Source organism: Dendrobates tinctorius, unplaced genomic scaffold (genome assembly GCF_039654945.1).
Source record: "Dendrobates tinctorius isolate UK_male_01 unplaced genomic scaffold, ASM3965494v1 ptg000591l, whole genome shotgun sequence".
Taxonomy (NCBI): Eukaryota; Metazoa; Chordata; class Amphibia; order Anura; family Dendrobatidae; genus Dendrobates; species Dendrobates tinctorius.
In genome coordinates, this window is record NW_027362249.1 from 80,084 (window position 1) to 91,479 (window position 11,396).

Below are 11,396 nucleotides of genomic sequence, written 5' to 3' on the forward strand. Positions count from 1 at the left end.
ACAAAATTTCATCTCAATACTTTGTGATATATCCTTTGTTGGCAATGACAGAGGTCAAACGTTTTCTGTAAGTCTTCACAAGGTTGCCACACACTGTTGTTGGTATGTTGGCCCATTCCTCCATGCAGATCTCCTCTAGAGCAGTGATGTTTTTGGCTTTTCGCTTGGCAACACGGACTTTCAACTCCCTCCAAAGGTTTTCTATAGGGTTGAGATCTGGAGACTGGCTAGGCCACTCCAGGACCTTGAAATGCTTCTTACGAAGACACTCCTTCGTTGCCCTGGCGGTGTGCTTTGGATCATTGTCATGTTGAAAGACCCAGCCACATTTCATCTGCAATGCCCTTGCTGATGGAAGGAGGTTTGCACTCAAAATCTCACGATACATGGCCCCATTCATTCTTTCATGTACCCGGATCAGTCGTCCTGGCCCCTTTGCAGAGAAACAGCCCCAAAGCATGATGTTTCCACCACCATGCTTTACAGTAGGTATGTTGTTTGATGGATGCAACTCAGTATTCTTTTTCCTCCAAACACGACAAGTTGTGTTTCTACTAAACAGTTCCAGTTTGGTTTCATCAGACCATAGGACATTCTCCCAAAACTCCTCTGGATCATCCAAATGCTCTCTAGCAAGCTTCAGATGGGCCCGGACATGTACAGGCTTAAGCAGTGGGACACGTCTGGCACTGCAGGATCTGAGTCCATGGTGGCGTAGTGTGTTACTTATGGTAGGCCTTGTTACATTGGTCCCAGCTCTCTGCAGTTCATTCACTAGGTCCCCCCGCGTGGTTCTGGGATTTTTGCTCACCGTTCTTGTGATCATTCTGACCCCACGGGGTGGGATTTTGCGTGGAGCACCAGATCGAGGGAGATTATCAGTGGTCTTGTATGTCTTCCATTTTCTAATTATTGCTCCCACAGTTGATTTCTTCACTCCAAGCTGGTTGGCTATTGCAGATTCAGTCTTCCCAGCCTGGTGCAGGGCTACAATTTTGTTTCTGGTGTCCTTTGACAGCTTTTGGTCTTCACCATAGTGGAGTTTGGAGTCAGACTGTTTGAGGGTGTGCACAGGTGTCTTTTTATACTGATAACAAGTTTAAACAGGTGCCATTACTACAGGTAATGAGTGGAGGAAAGAGGAGACTCTTAAAGAAGAAGTTACAGGTCTGTGAGAGCCAGAAATCTTGATTGCTTGTTTCTGACCAAATATTTATTTTCCACCATAATATGCAAATAAAATGAAAAAAAAACAGACAATGTGATTTCCTGGATTTTTTTTTCTCAGTTTGTCTCCCATAGTTGAGGTCTACCTATGATGTAAATTACAGACGCCTCTCATCTTTTTAAGTGGTGGAACTTGCACTATTGCTGACTGACTAAATACTTTTTTTCCCCACTGTACATGTCTGGCAAAATATAAATGAGGCTAACATAGTCAATATCTTTGTAACTCCTAACGTCTTTAAAAAAAAAGTTTAATTCCTGCTATTCCATTTGATTGGGCTAAACCTCTATGGCTTTAATGTCTCCTCCACCTCCCACAATACATTCTACATTATTCTTAGTTGTTTTTCTTCATGTAGAATTAACCTACAAGGAAAGAAAGGGTTTTTTTTAATTCCGATATTTTGGCCCCATTGACTTGCATTGGTTCCCGGTATCGGAATCGGCGATACCGATACTTTTTTTTTTAAGATCGGCCGATCCATTCCGATTCGATATTTTCAAGTATCGGCTGGTATCGCTCAACTCTACTAACAAGGTTTAATATAAATCAAAGTTATACGTCGGACAATAGCCTAGTCCTCTAGATAACAAGGAAATTTGATCTTCCGTTAGTATATAACTAGAGAGGTTCCAAATAGGAACCTCTAATACCTCAGATTTCTGTTCCTTTGCGGATTTCTTCTTGCTGGCACTATGGTGTTTCCGCCCGCCTCTTTTCCTCCGTTTTTTGAAACCTTCCTAGGATAAAAAGTCCTTTGTTGTATTCCAGGATTGTATACGCCGTCATTATCTTCAATAGAAGTGAATAAAGATGAAGAATCCAGAGTGTCCTCTGTAGAATTGTATGAAGAGGAATCTGAGCTTTTATTCCCATCTAAAAAAGTCACTTTGTTTCTATTCTGTGTATACAGATTTTTCTTTAATGTAGGGCGTGGATACGATTGCCAATTATAGACTTTATTTATGTAGTCTTTCAGACCTCTTTCAAACTTTCTTTTCTTAATATCTGTAATAGAATTTTCCAATTTAACCAAGTTTGATTTCATTCTGTCTTGTAATTTTTGAAAGTCCACATGTTGTGAAAATTTAGCCAGATCATTTTTAAGATCTTTGATATCTGTCTGTATGGAAGCCAGGTGAGCTTCCTCCTCCTTGATAATCAGTTGAATAAGCTTCAAGGAACATGTGCTGAGAATGTCCTCCCATTTTTTCTGGAATTCCTCACTGAAATGAGCTGTAGCTTTTTTTCGTAATCTTAGTCCGCGGGGAATCATCTCCTTTTCAAGATATACATTTAGAGAGTTATGATTCCACCAAGTTTTCATTTCCTTGCTCATTTTATGTTCCAGATTTTTTATAATGGTGGACAATTCATCAGGAAGTTGCACCCTGTTTACATTACTGGCTTTACTTTGGAAACTAGGATGCCAATTGGCTTAAACAATAGACAAGATCTAATTAGAATTTATTAAAAATCCTAAAATCATGATTCTTATGTTAATAATTACAACCTGCTTTGTTCTAAGTTTATAAATAAACTTTTTTGAGCAATAATTATATTATAGAAGTATTGTGGCGGATAATATGAGAATAAAATCTCTGTACATATGTTCTGTTATATCATGTATTGTAAAATATTTGTAAAATATATGGAAAAATTACTGCTAGCGTATTAGCTTTTGTTAGGGTTAACACTTGTTTTTAAATAGTTAATCTTATAGGTGGATGCCCACAAGTGTGATCTATTAGCGCGTAATCAACTATAGCACCTCCTATCTTAGGATCTTTTCCTTCTTATATCCCAGAAAAATAGCAATGTGTATTATAGCAATGATAAAGGTTTAGCCGAAACGCGTCTTGCCGTGCGCATTACAGCAGTAACTTTTTCTATTTCTGCCTATATCTATAATATGCTGCTATGGATAAATATTTTAAATCTACGTTTGAAATAAAGAAAAAGATTTTTTAAGTACTTCAAACTTGGCTCGCTGGATTTATCTCCTTTTCGCAATTATTGTTGTCAAGAGCTCCTGTCATTTATCCGTTGCTGAGAGCCTATACAGTATAGCAGCTTATCTTTTGAACCAACCGGGTAAGCTGGCATTTTTTCTTTCTTATTGTTCTGAGTAAGTAAATAGCGCCCCCCAGTGTCGGATTTTCTTTGAGGTCTGGCTGCAGGGGGTAGCTGAGACCCCAGAGAACATGAATCGGGTCATTTTTTGCCGACCTGGCTTTTGCAATCGCCGTTATTAACACTATAACGGCGACCGCAAAAAAAAAGCCGCGATTTTGCATTTAATTTCTCTTTCCTCTGATGTGATCGCACATCAGAGGAGAGAGAAATAGGGTCCCCGATCCCCCCTGGTACCTCTACGTGGTCCAGGGTCCCCTCCCAGTGGTCCTGTGTCCCGCCGGTGTCCTCCGGTGGGTGCCGCCATCTTGGATCCGGAGAAAATGTCAGGCGCATGCGCAGTGTGCCCGCCGGGAATCTGCAGGCTCCAGCTGGCAGATTCCATTCATTCATTTTGATCACTATGATAAACTATCATAGTGATCAAAATAAAAAAAATAGTACATAACCCTCCCATTTATCACCCCCTTAGTTAGGTCAACATAACGAAATAAAGAAAATATTTTTTTCATTTTTCCATTAGGGTTAGGGCTAGGGTTAGGGTTGGGCTAGGACTAGGGTTAGGGCTAGGGTTAGTAATAGGGTTAGTGATAGGGTTAGGGCTGGGCTAGGGCTAGGGTTAGGGCTAGGGTTAGAATTAGGGTTAGGGCAAACTAGGATTAGGGTTAGAATTAGGATTAGGGATTAGGATTGGGATTAGGATTAGGGATTAGGGTTAGGAGTGTGTTGGGGTTAGGGTTGGCGCAAGAATTGAGGGGTTTCCACTATTTACCAACTTTGGGGGTCAAAAAATTGGGGTCTAAAAAAATCACTTTTGTGGAAATAAAAAAGACTTTTTATTTTCGCGGCTCTGCGTTTATAAACTTCTGTGAAGCGCTTGGGGATTCAAAGTGCTCACCACACATCTAGATAAGCTCCTTGGGGGGTCTAATTTCCAAAATGGGGTCACTTGTGGGGGGTTTCCACTGTTTAGGTACATCAGGGGCTCTGCAAACGCAACATGACGCCCGCAGACCATTCCATCAAAGTTTGCATACCAAAATGGCGCTCCTTCCCTTCCAAGCTCTCCTATGCACCTAAACAGTGGTCCCCCCCACATATGGGGTATCAGCATACTCAGGACAAATCGCACAACAACTGTGGGGGTATGATTTCTACTGTTACCCTTGTAAAAAAAATTGGGGGGGCGAAAAGATGATTTTATGTGGAAAAAAATGGATTTTTTATTTTCATGGCTCTACGTTATAAACTTCTGTGAAGCACTTGAAGGTTCAAAGTGATCACCACACATCTAGATAAGTTCCTTAATGGGTCTAGTTTCCAAAATGGGGTCACTTGTGGGGGGTTTCCACTGTTTAGCCACATCAGGGGCAGTGGTGGGATTCAAATTTTTAACAACAGGTTCTGTGTTTGAGTGTAGGAAAACCACCCCCATTTTAAGCCACACCCCTTTTAAGTCACATCCATTATTAAGCCACACCCATTTACACACACCTTTTCTTCAAACATATACTGTACAAGTAGGGGCGCAGTCAAACAGTTGAAAAAAAAATAAATTGGAATGGTCCCAAATAGGCAGGCACAGGTCCCTATAGATAGCACAGGTCCCCAATAGGCAGCATTGTTCCCTATAGGCAGCACAGGTCCCCATAAGGCAGCATTGTTCCCTATAGGCAGCACAGATCCATAATAGGCAGCACAGGTCCCCAATAGGCAGGCACAGGACCCTAGCAGGCAGCACAGGTCCCCAATAGCAGGCACAGGTCCCTAGTAGGCAGCACAGGTCCCCAATAGGTAGGCACAGGTCCCTAATAGCCTAGGCAGCACTGCACAGGTCCCCAATAGGCAGCACAGATCCCCAATAGGCAGCACAGGTCCCCAATAGACAGCACAGGTCCCCAATAGACAGCACAGGTCCCCAATACGCAGCACAGGTCCCCAATAGGCAGCATTGTTCCCCAATAGGCAGCACAGGTCCCCAATAGGCAGGCACAGGTCCCCAATAGGCAGGCACACAGGTCCCCAATACGCAGCACATACAGACAGTAACTCACTGACCCGGCGTTGGCGTTGGACTGTGTACCAGATACACAGGCTGCGGTGACTCCTCCAGCGAGCTCCAGTTACCCGCCAATGCCGCACTGCACCGCAGGAATCAGTGCGCGGGGGCCTCCGGCTTGTGCTGTGCTCTGTCCAGTAGTCAGAGACATGGCAGAGCAAGCACGTATCAATGCGCAGTATCCGGCGCGGCGGGCGGGACTAGGAAGCAGAGCAAGAGTCCTCCTCTGCTCCTGCTCCTTGCCGGCTGCATATCAAAGTACCGGTTCGCGGCTGTGAATCTCCCCGGTTCGGGGAACCAGCTGCTTTTTTAACAATCGGTTCCACCAAACCAGGGAGAACCCGCTGAATCCCACCCCTGATCAGGGGCTCTGCAAACGCAACATGATGCCCGCTGACCATTCCATCAAAGTCTGCATTCCAAAATGGTGCTCCTTCCCTTCCAAGCTCTCCCATGCACCCAAACAGTGGTCCCCCCCCACATATGGGGTATCAGCATGCTCAGAACAAATCGCACAACAACTGTGGGGGTATGATTTCTCCTGTTACCCTTGTAAAAATAAAAATTTGGGGGCGAAAAGATCATTTTTGTGGAAAAAAATGGATTTTTTATTTTCACGGCTCTACGTTATAAACTTCTGTAAAGCACATGAAGGTTCAAAGTGCTCACCACACATCTAGATAAGTTCCTTAAGGGGTCTAGTTTTCAAAATGGTGTCACTTGTTGGAGGTTTCCACTGTTTAGGCACATTAAGGGCTCTCCAAACGCAACATGGCATCCGATCTCAATTCCAGCCAATTCTGCGTTGAAAAAGTCAAACGACGCTCCATCCCTTGCAAGCTCTGCCTTGTGCTGAAAAAGTGGTTTACCCCCACATATGGGGAATTGGCGTATTCAAGAGAAATTTTACAACAAATTCTGTGGTTGATTTTCTCTTTTAACACTTGAGAAAATAAAAAAAATTGGTTCTGAAGTAAATTTTTTGCAAAAAAAGTTAAATGTTAATTTTTTTCCTTCCACATTGCTTTAGTTCCTGTGAAGCACGAAAAGGGTTAATAAAGTTCTTGCATGTGGTTTTGAGCACCTTGAGGGGTCTAGTTTTTAGAATGGTGCCACTTTTGGGTATTTTCTGTCATGTACACTCTTCAAAATGACTTTAAATATGATGTGGTCCCTTAAAAAAAATGGTTTTGTAAATTTTGTTGTAAAAATGAGAAATCGCTGGTCAAATTTAACCCTTATAACTTCCTAACAAAAAAAAGGTTGCTTCCAAAATTGTGCTGATGTAAATTAAACATGTGGGAAATGTTATTTATTAAGAAATTTGTGTGACACATCTCTCTGATTTAAGGGCATAAAAATGTAGTTTTAAAATTGCAAAATTTTCAAAATTTCTGCCATATTTGCGTTTTTTTCCTAAATAAACACAAGACTTATCGAAGAAATTTTATGACTATCATGAAGTACAATATGTCACGAAAAAACATTCTCAGAAAGCGCGGGATCCATTAAAGCGTTCCAGAGTTATAACCTCATAAAGTGACAGTGGTCAGAATTGTAAAAATTGGCCCGGTCATTAAGCTGCAAACTGGCTCCGTCACTAAGGGGTTAAAGTGCAAAACAAGAAAATAAACAGACACACAAACAAACAACTGTAACCAATCATTACAATGAAAATGAGATGATTTTGTGAGGTCAGAAAAGCAAGCAAAAAACAAAGAATCATCTAAAGGTGCGACACTTTGATACACACTGGGTACTGCCCCTGATGAAGCCAGGTCTCCTGGCGTAACGCGTCGGGCATCCCTGGGCCCCGCCTTCCTCATTACTTGGTTCATATGCTGCTCTAGCTGGATGTGCTACTTGGCTTAGGTTCAGGTTTTATTGGGCACTATTTCTTGCTGCACTTTTGATTCTGCATCAAGCAGTAGGATTTCTTGCTGCTTTTTTTCAGCCTTTTGATTCCATCAACTCAGCCATTATTTCATGATTGAAGGGTTATTTGTCTGCATTTTTCATTGTCCTCTTTAGTGGTGGGTCTTGGCAGGGGTCTTTTTAACCCTATTGTGAGTTTTTGCATTTTTCTTATGGCCTTTGGGCATTTTTAATGTTTTTTAATGTTCTCAGTGTGTTGTGCAGTGTTATAATAAAGGATACTTTCTTCACTTCACTTTAGTCTGGTGATCCCTGTTTTGTACATGCTCTTTTCTTTTCTTGTACAGTGTGTTATTGCATGTACGGGGGATCCCGAGCAGTGGTGCCCTCCAGCTCCTTGCTTACAAAAACAAAGAATATTGCACACAATCTATGAAACTGGACCATAATAAATACGTATTTACAAAAATGTAAGAAAAACAAGGCACTGAGCTAAGAAGTGAGCCCTGATATAAAAAGGGACATAATTATAAGTCTAAGCAGGGTCGGACTGGGTGTCTGGGCCCACCAGGGGAATGGACTCGAGGGGCCCACCCTACAGTTATATGCAAATATCTGTCAGTCGTTATCCCCATTATAGTGGAGCATCGGCTGTAAAACACAGGCGACTCCTGCACATCTAATGTGCGCCCCCGTAACTGGGATGCATCATTGCAGTAGCTTACATTAATGGGGTTCTTTGGTTAAAACAAGCTATCACTGATCCATGGGCTCCACAGGATAGGTGATCACTTAGGTCCGACCATTAGAAACTGCACCAATTGGAAGAATGAATAAGTTTTATCCCTGATAGGACACTTATCCCCATTTTAAAATGGAGCGGCAGGTGGGATACCTGACCGAAGCTTCATTCATTCTCTTTGGGGCTTCTATAAACAAACAAGTGCAGCTACTGAGGGAATGAATGGATCAGTGATCAAGTCAGACATGCCACTCCAGTTTAATGGGGATAAAAGCTCCACATTCTGCCGATTGGGTCCACATAGTCCGCCATACAATATTATGGGCAACCACATAGTCCACCATACAGTATTATAGGCACCCACATTGTCTGCCATACAGTATTATGGGCAACCACATAGTCCACCATAACATATTAAGGGCACCCACATTGTCCACCATACAGTATTATGGGCAACCACATAGTCCTCCATACAGTTTTATGAGTACCCACATAGTCCACCATACAGTATTATGGGAAACCACATAGTCCGCCACACAATATTATGGCAAACCACATTGTCCACCATACAATATTATGAGCACCCACATAGTCCACCATACAGTATTATGGGAAACCACATAGTCCGCCACACAATATTATGGGAAACCACATTGTCCACCATACAATATTATGAGCACCCACATAGTCCTCCATACAGTTTTATGAGCACCCACATAGTCCACCATACAGTATTATGGGAAACCACATAGTCCGCCACACAATATTATGGCAAACCACATTGTCCACCATACAATATTATGAGCACCCACATAGTCCACCATACAGTATTATGGGAAACCACATAGTCCGCCACACAATATTATGGGAAACCACATTGTCCACCATACAATATTATGAGCACCCACATAGTCCACCATACAGTATTATGGGCACCTCATAGGCCTCCATACAGTATTATGAGCACCCACATTGTCCGCCATACAGTATTATGGGAAGCCACATAGTCTGCCATACAATATTATGAGCACCCATATAGTCCACCATACAGTATTATGGGCACCTCATAGTCCACCATACAGTATTATGGGCACCTCATAGTCCGCCATACAGTATTATGGGCACCACATAGTCTGCCATACAGTATTATGAGCAATCACATTGTCCACCATACAGTATTATGGGCAACCACATAGTCCTCCTTACAGTAGAATGAGCACCCACATAGTCCGCCATACAGTATTATGGGAAACCACATAGTCCACCACACAATATTATGGGAAACCACATAGTCCGCCATACAGTGTTATGGACACCTCATAGTCCGCCATACAGTATTATGGGGATCTCATAATCCGCCATACAGTATTATGGGCAACCACATAGTCCGCTATACAGTATTATGAGCACCCACATAGTCCACCATACAGTATTATGGGAATCAACATAGTCCGCCATACAGTATTATGGGCTCCACATAGTCGTACATACAGTATTATGAGCACCAACATTGTCTGCCATACAGTATTATGAGTACCCACATAGTCTGCCATACAGTATTATGGGCTCCACATAGTCCTACATACAGTATTATGAGCACTCACATAGTCCTACATACAGTATTATGAGCACCCACATAGTTCGCCATACAGTATTATGAGCAATCACATTGTCCACCATGCAGTATTATGTGCAACCACATAGTCCTCCATACTGTATTATGGGCACCCACATAGTCCTCCAAACAGCATTATGAGCACCCACATAGTCCGCCACACAATATTGTGGGAAACCACATAGTCCGCCATACAGTATTATGAGCACCCACATAGTCCACCATACAGTATTATGGGCACCTTATAGTCCTAAACAAAAGGGATGGAGGGCACCACTTAATATATTCCAAAAAGACAGGAGGGCTCACTAAGGGCATGTAAAGAACATGGAATCCAAGAACAAGAAAAAGATCGCGCCCATAATCAATGAGAACCTCAAACATGTATAAAAAACATGACACTTTATTAAACAGCTATAATACAACAGCAAAAAAAAACACATGATATTAAAAATATTTAAAAAACAGAGAAATCCTGTTCAAAATCATGCCCTATAATAAAGGCAATGATAACCCCACACCTGAAAATTTCCCCTGAACAGCACAAAAGATATATATGTGTATATATATAGGAACCGCTACAGGTGGTCCAACATTCACCACTGGATACTAATTAGACAATTCTGGGAGAGATCCACCAAAAAGTCAGACAAGCGGATCCGTTCTCAAGTGATGTGAACGGATGGCACAGGATCCGTTTTCAGACGGATCTTGAAAATGAGGAAATTTAAAGGAACCGCTGGCCGGGAAGAGGAGAGAGAGAGAGAGAAAGAGAGAGAGAGAGAGAGAAAAGAGAGAAAAAAGAGAGAGAGAGAGAGAGAGAATTTTTTTTTTGTCCGGCACCCAGAAAGAATTTCGGGTTAATTGAGTGTCTGGAGGATCCGCCAGAGAAAAAAACGTTACAAGCTCCGTTTTGAAGTCTTTGAGGATGGTGACGGACAGCAACTTTTGGCGGATCCTCAAAAAAAATGGATGCAACGGACAGCAATCCGTCACAATCCGCCATTAATGCAAGTCAATGGGGAAAAAAAACGGATCCTCAAAAAAAAATTAAGGATCCGTTTTTTTCAAAACCTGGCGGATTGTTACGGATTGTAAAAAACTGAAGTGTGAAAGAGGCCTAATACAGTTACAAATAATTGCTGTCATACAGACCCAGATATGAAAAGTAGATTAAATATAGAAAAGTCCCAGCAAGGGACTTAGAATGGATACCAAAAAAATACCCCAGAAGAACTAGACAGTATACACAATAATTTTAGAGTGCATGTAGCTGAAGCCTATAACTAGTGCCATATGGGTCCAATAAAGCAAGCATCCAAATATCAAGGAGAGAAGGCAATAATAGCCACACTCAAGCCAGACTTTTTAAACAATCGCCAGGAAATAATAAGACTGGCAAACTGCAATACAAGAGACAGATAAACCTATTCCCAAGGCAAAAAAAGTTCACACATCAGTTACATGCGGAGCCAAAGATGCGAGCCAGGGCCCTGGCAAGGGGGGGAGAGAGAGAGAGAGGTGGGGGAGAAATTCCCACGCGTATCGCCACAGATTGTGGCTTCCTCAGGGAAGGAAGAGCATGTGCTGCTTTGCATTTGCACGCTATATATACCCATATAATCAGAATATGTTATTCACCTGTGCAATTTGAAAACCACATGGAGATGTATGGATGCGGCCATCTTGTGATGCTCACGCAGGAACGGGGACAAATAAAGTTAGATAAAAAAAAGGTAAGTGT